The sequence below is a fragment of the Manacus vitellinus genome, unplaced genomic scaffold, assembly GCF_001715985.3.
Source record: "Manacus vitellinus isolate BGI_N305 unplaced genomic scaffold, ASM171598v3 scaffold_56_pilon, whole genome shotgun sequence".
In the NCBI taxonomy this organism is placed as follows: Eukaryota; Metazoa; Chordata; class Aves; order Passeriformes; family Pipridae; genus Manacus; species Manacus vitellinus.
The window spans coordinates 1682332-1696770 of record NW_021940660.1 but is presented as its reverse complement, the minus strand read 5'-3'; positions in this window follow the sequence as shown (position 1 = coordinate 1696770).

Genomic DNA, 14439 nt, shown 5'->3' with positions numbered 1-14439 from the left:
TCATAAGAAAGTATTAATCTTATTTTCATGCATTTAGGAAATGTAGGTCCCACTTCCAAGGGTGGGGTATCCACAACTTCTTTGGGCAACCTGTTCCAGTGCCTCACAACCCTCACAGTGAAGAATGTCTTCCTAATATCTAATCTAAACCTGCCCTCTTTCAGTTTGAAACCATTCCAAGTGATGTGAGCTGATTTCTAAGCAATTTGGTTTCTTAGTCACTTGGCTGATAAGGATGACAACGGTGTTGTCAAAGTAACCCTGGTTTTAGCATCTCTATTTCTTTAAAAAAAAAATTAAAAAGAGAGAATTCTGTGTATCTCCCTTTTTACCGGGCATATTGCCTGTGGATATAAAGGTTTGCTTTTCTAGCTGGCCAAACCAGAATAACAATAATTTAAAAAAACCCTACTGGAAGCAGAGTAGAGATGTAGCTGCAATATCCAAAATGGTATCAACTCAGGTTACTGTTTGTAAAGGCACTTATCAAGATTTTGTATTCCACTCTCAAAGTTTTAAAAGGGATAAATGGAGCAAGTTAGTAGAAAAAAAGTAGATCCATAAAAAATTTACATTCTTATTTACTTTAGTACATCCATCTGGGAAAACCAGATTCATGCTAGTATATTTAGAAAGCAAGCTGGATGAAAAATACCAGTTTCAGAACTGTAGCAGTACATCTGAAAATACTGTGCAGAATAAAGATCATTAATAACAGAACAGAATGATTGCATAAACAGTAAACTGTGGTAGTATGTGTGTGAGATATGTGTTAATCTCCCCATTTTTTTAAATACAGTTTTCATGTTATGCCAAATAATAGCTCAGCTTGCTTTCCCACCAGCAGAGCTGGAGTCCCAAGTTGGTGGCCGTGGCAATGTCAGGTTGTGCCAGCTCAAGTTTTGCTTTGGCTGGAGAGCTGTGCACTGTTTATACTGAGGTTGCTTTGAGGTGGTTGACTGGTGTGCCTCTTAATGTGCTGATGAAAGCCAACATGCAAATGTTATTAATCCATAGACAAGCAGTTATTGAATGATAAAGAAATAAAGCCAGGAATAAATACTGATTGCTTTTGTTCAGAGATGCAAAGTAGTATTTTGCTAATGTAATTTTAGTTTTTTATACTACACTTGTAATCTTTGTTTAGGGGAGATTATAAATACACCATATGTGTATTAACTTTTACAGGTATTTTTTATATAAATATGTAAAAAGTCTCTAGATTTTTAGTAAAACTTCTGTTTCAGAGGATTCTTTTAAAAACTTCAGTATGTGTCTTTTCATTTTCTGCCATAACACCAATTTTTTTAAAAAAGCATTGATTTTAATAGGACTAATTATCAACTTAAATTCATACATGTGATCCAAGGTGGTGCTGGAGCACAGCCAAATTTATGCAAAGATAATTTTTAGGTAAAGGACGTTTGGGTTCATTTGCATGGATCTATTGCCTGCAGAAAATGAAACTTCTTTCCTTTCTGTTATATGGTATTTACCCCTTTGACAAATACTCAAATTATCAGTAGTCCTGGGATTGCCTTTTTGAAGTGATGTCCCGTTTTGCATTCTAAGTACTAGCAAGTATTTGTTCCTATCGTGTGACTCATGCACATAATTCTAAAAAGTTATTAGTACCACAGAAATGTAATCAGACAAATGTTTCAAAATACCCCTGTGGAGACCGTCCAGAATATTACTGAGTTAGCCACTTGTGCCTGGAATTTTGGGTTCATAGTAGTGGAATGTGGTTTGTGGGTAAAGATCACTCCCTTGGCAGGAAATGCATCTGTTGGTCTCTAGCCTGCCTTCTGAAGCACATCTCCCCTGCTCTTAGTCCAGCAGTCTGAACAGCTGCAGTCAGTGTCATCCAGACTGTGCTCAAGGAGGTCTGAAACAGATGGTCATCTCCGAGTAGGGTATGAGTAGGCTGTGTGAAAGCCCAAGTTTGGCACTAAATAGAAATATTAATTGGAATATTAACTGGAATCTCCTTAGCAAGTCCTGATGTTAGTTCAAAATTCTCATTTCTCTTCTCTAAAACAGACAATGATTACCTAATTTTTGTTAAGAAAGGTAAGTGGTCATCTATTTTTCACATATCAGGTATTTTTTATTTTATTGTAAGAACACTAAAGGGAAAATGTGTATTGTGGCTTGGGACCAAATGGACAGGACAGAGACTGAGCTTGAATACCAGAACACTTCTAGTCACACAAATATTCACTAAAAAGTGGCAGATCTACCTGGCTCTGTGGAAGAGACCTCACAGTCCAGGGAGAAGGCAGGCAGGTCAGCAGAACAGTTTTTAACATGACTTCTCTGTCTTGCAAGAGAGGAGGTGGCAGGTCCAGACAGAAAGTCGTCTGGGTCATCCTTCAGTGAAGGCGCAGGGCTGAGGCCCTGAGCCCTTAGGCATGCTGGCAGTCTCTGCTGCCCAGCATGACCCCAGGTGTGGGAGTGGATAGGGAAGACTGCATTCCAGTGGGCAGAAGTTCCTGTGGTGCCTAATGATCACCTGTTGCCACCTGCTGAATCTCTCCAGCTGTCCTTCCAGAAGGGTCCACGCGCCTTGGCAATGCCACAGTGATTAACAGGTGACTTACAGGGGAGTAATTTGAAGTTAAACAAGGTTTAATTAGTCCTAACCTTATGCCAGATAATTGCAACATATAATAAAACTGTAACCCATGTTTGTACAGGTTGCGTTCCCAGATGTCGCCTGTCAGTGGCTGGCACAAATTGTGCCTGTGTGTGGCAGATGATCAATGCCTTTTCTGTCCGTTAGGCTGAGATTTGTCTCATTTTAGTTGACTGGGAGTCTCTCTGATTGTTATAGAAACATCCTAGTAAAAGCTAGTTTAAATTGAATGCTTGACTTTTGTATGCTGACATTGTAGAGGATTAATTCCAACAACTGTTTCGAGTGAACATCCCTTTCACTGTAAGGTTGCTGTTTAAAAACTTCCACCCTTTTCTGAAATGAGCAAAGCAGTAAATGTCATCAGCACCACAAGAGCTAATTTCAACAAATTATTTCTTGGTGTTCCTAATCTCAAAAGATAACTGACTGTAAAATAGTTCCACTGGACCGAGTCAGTAACTCATTTTCCTTTGCTAGTGTAAGTTAGAATTCCCAGAATAAACGCATGAGGACCTTTCTGACTACCTGAACTATGAGAGAGGCGATACGGAGACAGCATCTTTACAAAGGTACCGTAAATCTTAGTGGATCACATCTTCCACAGAGAAAAAGAAAGTCTTATTCTAAGAAGCAATTTTAACAGAATGGTTAAGCTTTCTTGGGTGCATATAAAAGTAAATAATTCAATTTAATACGAGTCTATGGAAAATATTTGCTTATCTCTGTGGTTACTAACCTTAAGATTTGTCTGGGAGAGTCAAACTGATAAATAATATATAAATAAATATAAGTGCATCCTCTTAATGGTTTTCAGAGTTTTTAGAACTGATCAGCATTCTGTTCAAATCGAAACAGTGAATTGTTCAATTTACTGTTATTTTTCACATTTCGCGCTTTGCGTATCTGTGACTTGAATTTCACTTGAAATTACTTAAGATTATGGCTCGGTACCTTTACTGAAGATGTCCTTATTACCCTCTTCTTGGAAAGTCTGGAGACATTTTATGTCCTAAATTCCTGCATTAGGTTTAGTTCTGTCCTTTACACCTTTAAAAATGTCAGAATCGACAGTAGTTGAAAGCAGTGCATAGAACTGGACTCTTCGAGAGCTACAAATGAAGTTAAGACCTTGATACTTGTTTTTTTTCTGTAAGTATAAACCATGATAGTTTCTCTACACTGATGTGAAGCATCTGACATTATCAGTAGATAAGTGGTTGTATGTCAGCTTTTGACAAAAATGTAATGGACAGACATGTTCAGACAAGAGCTTAAAGATCCTGCTGTCTTCCTGTTGTTCTAGAGGAACATAGCCCATAAGAGAAAAACCCTCACAGATGCTCAGTAGGAATAGATCTGTATACTTCTGGAATTTGACACAAAACACCGTCAGCTGAACTTCTCTTTTTAAATCCTTTCCAATAGAAATAATTCACAGTTTTATTTGGAAGGAAGTGGGCCATGGCTCTGTTTGTATCTGCAGTCTGCATTACTTTTGTTCGCTCGTAAATGAATGCTGACAGACCTTAGCCAAAATGGTAAATGTTCGCCAATACTGTTTAGACTAACAGTCTAAATGGGAGCCTGAGAGCCCTCAGCATCCACCAGGTGTGTAATTAACCACTCAGCAGCCTCCTACCACCACTTACTCAGCTTTTACATAGCACTAGTGAAAAGGTTAGTTGTCAGGGTTCTTGTATTAAAACATGGGCACAGAAGGCACTCTGCTGTGGGGGGTGGCCCACTCTGGTGCCGTTACCATTAGCTGGGTAGAGGATGGGACTGCTGGGTGACCAACAAAGAGAGGGCAGTGGGTAAATACCAAAGTGTGCCTCAGCTCACAGCCCAAACTGGTGGGACAGACACAGTATGGGTGAGGAAATGTACCTGCAGGCAGAGTGACTGCTGGGAGGAAGGAAGTGCACTGAAGACAAAGTAAAAGGAGAAGAATGGTATGAAGGGGTAGAGTGGCAGTGAAGTGAATAGGGACAGAGAAAAGGAGAAATGAAGCTCAGAACAGCCAGTTACAAAATATGGGGAGAGAGAACTGAGGCATAATTGTAGAGGCTCTCAGAGTGTCTGCCGTTGTTGTTGGGCTCTTTCTGCACCTGTTATTTTCAATGTATCATTACTTCCCCAAAAGCACGTACAGCAAGAGCTTTTAGGATCCCTGAAGTAGATAAAGGATTTTTCTTTGTCATTTAGCTTTTTGCTGTTCAGAGTTGTTCATACTAAAACTGGATTAATGATAAGTTATCACATGAAGTTTTACTCTGCATTATACCAGTATAAATCAGATGTTGCTGACTTCAAATTACTTTCCTGTTGTTTTTTTTTTCTTTTTTTACCTACATGAATGTCTGACAGTAGCCAGACTAAATTTTCTAAACAAAGTTTAGCCCATCAGTTCCTAAGAGAAGTGCTTTGAATTGCCATTTGGGGCTACAATAAATTCCTGTGTTTGTGCTAGCAGTTACAGTATGGATAAAAATTACTGCAAATGGACCTTCAAATGTGATGTCAGAAAGTGATGTGATGCTCAGGATTTTGATGGAGGAAAATAGTTGAATGTGAAAAACAATGAACTATCTTTAATCAATTTATCTCTCATTTTAACACCACAGTCTGGAATTCAATAAACCAGTACTGAATAATTTCATGGGCACCAGAAACAATGATAATTTGATTTTTACTTTCTAGGATGCAGTGAACCTATTAAGTACATCACACAACAATGGAAAATTTTGTAAGATGAAAATAATTATAGTGTTCATGTAGCAAGCAGAATACATGCCATTATCTGAACTGTTCATATTTTGTTTAAATTCATGATGAACTTCAGAGAAAAAGTAGCAGTTCACAGGAGGGAACTGTGACATGGTTCATCAAAGAGATGAGGAAAGTACACTGAACCCTCCCATCGTGAAAGTTCAGTAAAAGATGTCTTATACTTTAGCAGGAAAGGGGCAAGACATGGCTGGAACACTGTGATCATTCAGTCAGTGTAGTCTGGCACAACTACAGAACTACTGCCAGACAGGCATCAGACCAAACTAGGTGGATGGGCATTTTATCATTTTTATTCATTATTTACCCAAATTATTTCCTACTTCTGAAAGGCAGAGGAATAGCAAAGGAGATGATGTACTGAGTCCTGTGCAGGAGTTGGTGGCAGATGGTCAGCATGTTGTGAACCACTGTCTGGACTGCCTAGTGAATCAAGGGAAGTCATTCAATTTTTGTCTTATGTAAACCCATTCTTTACCCTTTTCATATTAGTCCCTGGGTATTTCAAAAGGTAATGGGAATGTCAGAGGAGTTAACCTTTGTTGTTCAGATGATGTACCCAATTTCAGAAGTAAAGAATTGGCCTCTTTTCTGCTCCATTAGCTTCACTGGTATCACAAGGACAATGTGATTGTTTACTCAGCTCAGTGGGAAAGACCAGCTGTACTCCATTTTGCACTTTCTCTGCTTCATATCTGTAAGGAACAGGAATGTATCAGAAGACTTTACCATTATAAATATACTAGACAGGTATGAGACTGCCCCTGCCCAGAGACTAACAATTAAGTATCTAGTAATTTTTCATGAATTCAGATTTTTTTTTCTCCCAAACTGAGATTGTCTCCTTGGTAAGCACATGCTATTGTAGGTTGCAGAATATTTCATTGCAATGAAATGGAGTGTGAACATATTTTTAATTTCTACTGTATTAATAAGCTAGTGCTATAGTACTTTAGTGCTTAAACTACTAACTTAGTACTTTAGTGCTTTTAGTCCTTTAAGAACTCTCTGTTGTATCTAATCTTCAAGTTTAATCAAGAAAGCGATGGTAAAGCTTGTTTTCAACCCTGTTCCCCCCCCTCAGCTATAATGATTGACCCCCTGTCTGGTCAATCATTAAAAGGACATTTGGGATCTTCATGATAGGCTTCAGATGATGGAATGGAAGATGCTGTAAAGTATTGTATGTGAAATAGATATTTCATTCAATATATGATAAACAGTGTGATGGAGAGAGGAAGAACAGTTGTGTTCTTTTCCTTTTATAAGAGGAAAGCTTTAAAACTTTATGCTTGTTTATATTCCATGTGTTTAGCATCATGATGGAACTTTACAGCCTGAACAACATCTGTCTTTTGTGTTAGAAATAATACAAAATGGTGCTCTGCTGTCACTGCCGGGTCATACATGGTCCCATGCCTCTTTTACTGAGTGTGCAGTGCTTTGCATGGTGAGATATAAGAGAAGCAGGTGTGGTTTTCATTCCAAAATGTGGAATTCATAATGCTGATTTCATATGAAGAAGCTATTTTTAGACTGCTGAAAAGACTTTACACTTTGGAATAACAGGTATTCCTGTAGAATTTTTGAGTATTTCCTTCACTTCACTTACTATTTCCTCATATTCCCATAGGACACCCTTCTGAGGCCATTCACACCTGTGTCTTTTGAATGTTATTTTCTCTGAAACTAGAATGTGGTAGCTCTCTAGTTTTGCCTAATTTGTCTTTTGAATTTCGTATTAATGTAATTCTTCGTTATCCACTGTTTAGGTAGTGACAAGATATAGTCCATTCTTCTTAGCTTAATAGAATTTACATATTTTATAACAAATACTTCTTCTGTGTTAGAAATTTTGCTGCAGTTGCATATAAAATAGAGAACTGGAATATGATGTTTCTGCCCTGAGAAAAGGGAACAGGTACTGGATGATAGTAGGAATAATAAAATGGATGGAGCATGGAAGTGTAAGAAGATACTAAAATGACTGTTAAAATTCTGAACCTGTACTTGAAAATTGGAAGAGAAAACAAAGGTTCCTAAATAGCATTGTGTAGAGATGTTAATAGCATGAACATGACAGAGTTGTCTTCAAAACCCATCTCAGTTTCTTCAAACTATACGGTGTTTGAAAGAAGAACAAGCTCTGTTTGCTTTGAGAGAGATAGAAAAGGATGGGTCAGCCTTCAAACATTAAATGAGGCTGAGAATTCTGGCAGAGAAAACGTAGCGTGTAGCAGCAGAGCTAAAAGGAAAATCAGGAACATAAAATGAGTAGATAATTGAAAGCCCAGGATTGTATTTTACAGAGAATGTCTGCATTTTCAAGTGCCTGAGTGGTTAACTCTGGAAAATAATGACTTCAAGTCTAGCTAATTAGTATGCAAACCAGGCTTCTTTTCACCTCTGTCTTATACATTTAGTACCACTCTAACTATCCATCTGTTTCTTTCACATGGTTTTAAACTGTAAGGTCCTGATAATTATTCAGCTTTTCTTACTTTCCCTGGCCTAAGTTTTACGTTTTGGGATTTCCTTCTTCCTCTGTAGGCTATCAGCCAGAAGAGAATAAACCTAGCCAGCAACTTGGCTGGTGCCAGACCACTAGCTCCCACCTGGTAAATGGCTCAAGCCAATGTTATTTTTACTACTTTGAAGCAACCTAAATATCTTATTTCTTCCGTTGTGCTCTTTGCTATTAATTTTCCCTTAGCAGCCTTGCTTGATTCAGCTCCTGGCAGTCAGGTGAATTGATATCAGACTGATAACCTGTGCAGCATCTTCCATTTATAAAAGCATTGCGTGGCTGCTTAATTCTCCACAGAAGATTTATATGGTGTTCTTGTGTGAAAGAAATTTTGGAGAGATGTAAACCTGTTGTTTATATATGAATGGTGTTCAGTAATGTAAAACAATCGTAATTCTGCACTGTACTGTTTTTGCATTAAATACATTTTTACTACATTCTATTATTAAACTAAGCACATTCTTGACAGTATTTTATTATTGTAGCCTAATTAATACTTCTAGAAGGTACTTTTTATAAAGAAGTATTTAAATGCAAATGCAGTTCTTCAGACAAGTGTCCTTTCTTGTGTTTGAACAATGAAACAAAGCAGTGCTTATTACTGATTCACTGGAAGGCTGTCATTTTGCACAGTTCAGTCTGCATGACATAAATCTAAAGAACAAAAGCAGAGAAGTGATTTAATAATTCTGGGAGGGACCAAGCTTAGCAGTATACCCTACAGTGTCTGTAATGTATAATGGAGTATAGATGTGTCCCATGCAGTATTAAACTCAGTAGAAAACAAGCCCTAGAAGGCCATATGATAATGACACACATCAATTTTTGATCTGAATATCCTGACCTATTTTCACTTCTGTTGCTGTTACTGCATATTGATTTTTGTTAACTGATCCTGTTCATATTACTGCATCTTACCATATATTCATACATAGCCTTCATTGCTGGGATACAGGAATTATTAAAAATTTCTGTGTATTTCAGTAAGCTATAATGCAAATTTTGTGGATGTTATACAGGGCTTCTCTTTCGTTTTAGAGAGTCACTCCAATAATTTAGGTCTCATGCTTAACTCTCTGTTAAACTGTTAATGGAACCTTTCAGTGCTTAAAAATTTTATCTGGAGTTTATTAATGCATTACTTTTTCAGTGGGGAGCATTTGATTTGGGTTTAGGGAAGTCTTGTTCACCATGAGGACAGTTAAGCAATAAAGGAGTTTGTCTAGAGAAGCTGTACAGTCTTCATCCTCAGAGATTTTCAAGACCAGATAGGATAAAACCTTGATCAACCTGGTTTGGTCTAATAACTCATCATACTTTGATACTATATGTGGTTTCTAGCATTAATCTGTTCAACTTAAAATTCCAAAGACCTTACCTTTAGAAAAAACCTGGTCTGTTAGCTATCCAGCTGCTTTGTATCAATATCCACTGACTATATTGCACAGAATTTCTCGTGACTCTGATAACATATTAAAGTGGTTGGATAGCCTATGACTGCAAAATTACTTAAGTCCTCTGAGTGCACAGAGATGAGCTGCAAGTGAGAAATCAACATGAAGCAATTGCAAAATGCCCTTGCTGCTTCAGCAAATAATGGTTGTGATCCCAGAGCAAAGTAACTCTTGCCCAATGATGGTGATTTGACTGTGGACTATGACAGTGATTCACATGTCTAGACAGGGGAGCCACTGTTCAGCTGAATGAGAAGCATATGAGAATAAATTATATACGTAGATATGTGTATGTATGAGGTATGATTATAGATTACTTGCTGGAGAAGCAGAACATATGGTTGTATCATGGTACTCATGATCAAGCCATATAATACTACATACTGTATCTGGTGTTCTACAGCCAGTGGGCTTCCTCTCTGCCACTGTGTATTCTAACTCCTGTGACATCTCACAGTCTAGATCTCTCTGTAATAATTTTCATTTGCTATAGGCCAGGAGGATCTTCCCCCTCAGCAATCTTTTGTATCTGCCAAGATAAATCATTCATTGCTCTTCCAGAAGTAAAAGCAGAAAAATAAGCATAAGATGACTAAAGCCTGCCATTTAAAAAAAGAGCAGAGTAGGACAGTTTTATTCTTAAATCCACAGAATTTTTGTTTTGTGAGAAGCTGTGCCTCTGTAGTTGTATGGAACACAGGTAACAAAGATTAAAAACCATCAGCCATTGTCATGCCAGTACTTTTGACTTGGTTCTTTTTCTCTCCCAGGGCATTCATGTCAGACTGCTTTGAGAAGAATAATTCTTTTTTTCAGGAAACCAATGCCCCTTCTTTTGCCAAACACTGCCTTTCATATGAAAAATCCTTTCTTTGTGCTTTCCCTTCTTCCATGTAACAATGCTTTTCTGCTGATACATGGTTTCAAAGCATGTTTTTCAAGCATGTTGGTATTCATCCCTTGATTTGTCTACCTGAGCACAAAACTTGCTCCTTCTGAGAATAGCCTTAAATCAAATTTAAGTAGAATATTGGAAGGTAGATTGTAATAATCTATTTATATTTTATTTGTATCCAATTTTATCAACTGTATTTCTATCCAATTGGGAAAGGAAACCTGTTCTGAGACTCTACTTATTGTTCTTTCTGCCATATCCCATCTTTTACCTTTCCATCTTGCACCATTCTGCATTTGCTTTGTCCTTTGTTAATCATATGCTCTTCAGTTTCAATAGCACAAATCTGAGGGTATGATGAAAAATAGTAGGGCTGGACATGGTTTCAGTTTTGGAAATCTATCTCCCTAGGGTCAGATTTTCAGAAAATTCAACAGTTTATAGGAACAGATTGCTTATTTCTTCATTTTTTTTCTGTACTTTGACTGAGGTCAGAATTTGCACATACAATTTGAATGTGATTACAGATCAGACTAACTGCATCTGTACTTAAATAATAACAACTTGTCACATATACAGTGTGAAAATCCTTTCTTTTGCATCCTTTTACAACCACATTTGGGGTTTTTTTGCCAGTATAATATGCAGGCTTGAATTTTAGGAGTATGCAGTCTGTTTCCATATTTATTGAAGAAAAAACTTTTGTGAAACTTTGAATCTTTGAAAAGCTTTATTTTAGCATATATAGGAACTGTGACCCCAGCTTTTTCTTAGGTCTGCTTGCATGAATAAAAAGCTTTAATTGGTCACTGAGTTGTAAAAATTTTCATTTTGAAAACTGTCTTTCATAATGATGAAAATGAAAACTTTGAATTCTGTTACTAAGTTACAGGATATATGGGACCATATGGCAAGTCACTGTAAGGTCTATGAGAGATTAATGCTGACATGATAGTCAGGTCCAATTTGACCTATATTCTGTACTAAGTCACTCAAAATCTAGATATTGTCCTAGCGTGATAATTAGGATGGGCCAGTTTGCATTAATCTCTCAGTTGTTGTTACAATTAATTTTTGTTTTCTCTTTCCCTCCTCTTTTATTCTCCCTTTCTTTAAAAAACATTATTTTTATTCTTCAGTAGGAACTTTTCACTAGCTAAGATGGATTGGAGGAAAAGATTGAGAAGACATCATCTTGTCTCTATCACCCATCATAAAATAGAGACAAGAGCTTAAACACACACACACACACACACGCACATATTTACGGAATCCAGCAAGCTGAAGCTCTTAAATGTTAAGTGGGTTGATTTCAAAGCCTTTGAGTGACAGAATATAAGGCTAATGCTCATGACTGAATCTGCTTGACTCTTACCAGCAAACAGAGTGCAACAGTTTTTCATCAAAACCATTTCTACAAAATCTCTTTTATATTATTCTCAAGAGTCAGAGGGAATATTACACATTCAGAAATCTGGAATGGCACATTATACCTGCTTTGCATGCACATAGCCACATAATCCTTATAAAACAGATATGTCGTGTGAACCCCTAGATAAACCCCTTAGGAAATATTTGCGAATGTAAAGACCCAATCTGTGTGCATATATGTGGCTTTCAAATGTGTTTACTTCATTTCTGATTAATGGGTATCTTTAGGATGTGATCGAGTGCTTGCAAGGGAACCAGAGAGTAATGAACAAACATTACTTTTGTGTCTTGTTATTATCTGTAGGTCTGTCATTTCTAGTATTCTCTTCATGCACCTAAACTCATGTTCACTTTATTCAGGTTTTTATGTTTGGAAAAAAAATATTGAAAGATTTCTTGAAACTAAACATTTTTTGAAGAATCAGCGAAGTTGAAAAGCATTCATTCCTACCTTTGAGAGAAATGTCCATAAAATTTATTGTTTGAGCTCACCATCCGAGCCATTTTATTCAGTTCCAGTACTTGTTTTACTAATGTTCCAAAAACCAGTGTTTGAGGCTCTCAGGGGAAAGACAGGCTATTTATTTAATTTGTCAGGTCTGGCATAAATCATAACCCTGTTGCTCTTGATGCTGTACAAACAGAGTTAATAAATGATCCTTGCCCCAGGTGCTTAGGAATTAAGTCAAAGACATCAGATGGTGTGTAGGTATGACAAATAGAAGAGTAAAGAAACCCAATAAATAGTGCCAGTTAGGAAGATAGATTGCTTCCTGGCATATCAGCATCAAGGGGTTTGTAGACTTCTCAGAAAGGCTGGGTTTTCATAAAGGATTTAGAGGTGGTGGTGGTGGTGGTGGTATATTAATACTTTACAGTATTTATAGGGAAATCCTTGCAAACATGAGAGGGAATATGGAAGAAAAGCCGGAGTTGCTTGTATGGAAGATAAACAGACAAATTAGCTTGTTATACAGTTTTAGGGGATAACATTTCACTTGTGACTGAGGGTGAGATGTAGCTTGCTTTGTTAGTGTTTTGCTCTAGCTTTCAGACATATATGGGAAAAAAGTTAGTAGATGGAAGGGTTAACTAAGATACTCTGGAATTACCAAGGGAGATTCCAAAGCCCATTACTGTTATTCTCTTCTTATTTTGACTGACAACACTAAAGGCTCAGTGTTAGAACGCTCCAGATTTCACTTCAAATTTTTCACTTCAAATTGCATGAGCAAAGAATGGTGTGGTGGGATTTTCCTAGTTCTGATATCAGGATGAGTGTGGTTAATTACTTTAATGGGTAAACAGATATATATGTATATATGTATATATATAGTGAGAGGGACATAAATAGAAAGAGAATAAGCTAACTATTCCATAACAATGCAATAAATTACTTCCTCATACCAATAACGAAAAGGAAGCTGGAAGAGCATCTAAAAATACTGAAGTAAAAATAATTTTAGTTCATCATTTAGAGGAAATTATCCATTGAGAAGTCTGGTAGACTGCCAGTGCCTCAGCCTTCATACCCAAATGCATAGAATGGAGAGACAATTAATGAAGAGATTTTTTTTTTTCTCAGATAAAAAGTTTTTTTAATGGTTCTATAGCAACTGTAATCATATAAGAACAGCAGTAATTCGAAGCAGAAATTTGAATATATGGGTAGTTTGTGCAAAAGCCTCACATTTGTACTGTAGAACAAACAAAAAACCTAATTAACTACATTTATTTACCAAATAATCAAAAGTAGCCTAAACTTTTAGCTCTGAGCAAATGATATGAAAACAATATAAGGCAACAAGATTAAGAGAACTAACTGAAATCATCCTGATTCAGCAAAGCTGACTGAAGTGCTTATATACTCCATATTAAGCAATCTTTCTACCATAATGTGATCAGACTGAGCTAGATAGGCCTAATCCTTCAGCAACTTGCACTCACCATAAACTAGAAGGAAGAACAAAAATGCTAAGGAGTGTCAGTGGAAAAGGGAAGAAATTACATTATTTCATCAGTAGACAGAGATTTGTGACAGTCCAGCAAGTCAAGATAGACTGAGATGGTGTGGGTAGGAGGAAAAGTTCAGTGTGAAATTTAAGATAAAGTGGTAAGAGTGGTAAGATGAGCTCAGGCAGGGCAGCTTCTGCTTAAGTTGAATTGATCTTGTACAAACAGTTTGAAGCAGAAATCAAGTGAATAGACAAGTTCCCAGTGTTTTCATTTGAAAGTATTGGTTCAGTAATGCTGTACTCAGTAAAGTACAAATGTTAGGGCACTTATTAGATACATGACACTACTCTTGGTTAGATCAGGTTAGTTTGGTTATCAGGGCCAAAATTCTAACAGTGAGTTTTGAGAATGTTGGATAGTGGTCTCATTGAAGTCAGTGAATAACACATGTTGATTTCAATTAATTCTTCCTGCTGTGTATCCTGTAATCATTTTAAAGTCGCTGGCAGCTTTATCCTGTAGCATATGTTTGATGCTGAAAGATTAATCTAATGCTTTTCTGACTTCCCTTTTCAAAATTGTATATGACAGTGAACATTTTCTTTTTCAATGGTAGGTGATACTCATAGCAATAAGCATCATCTTGAGTAGAGTCAACATCTTTCATATATGAAGTCTGATTCTCTTTCTCATTAAAATTGAATTTATTAGACTGGAGTGCCTGATTCAGGTTACTGCATATAAAATT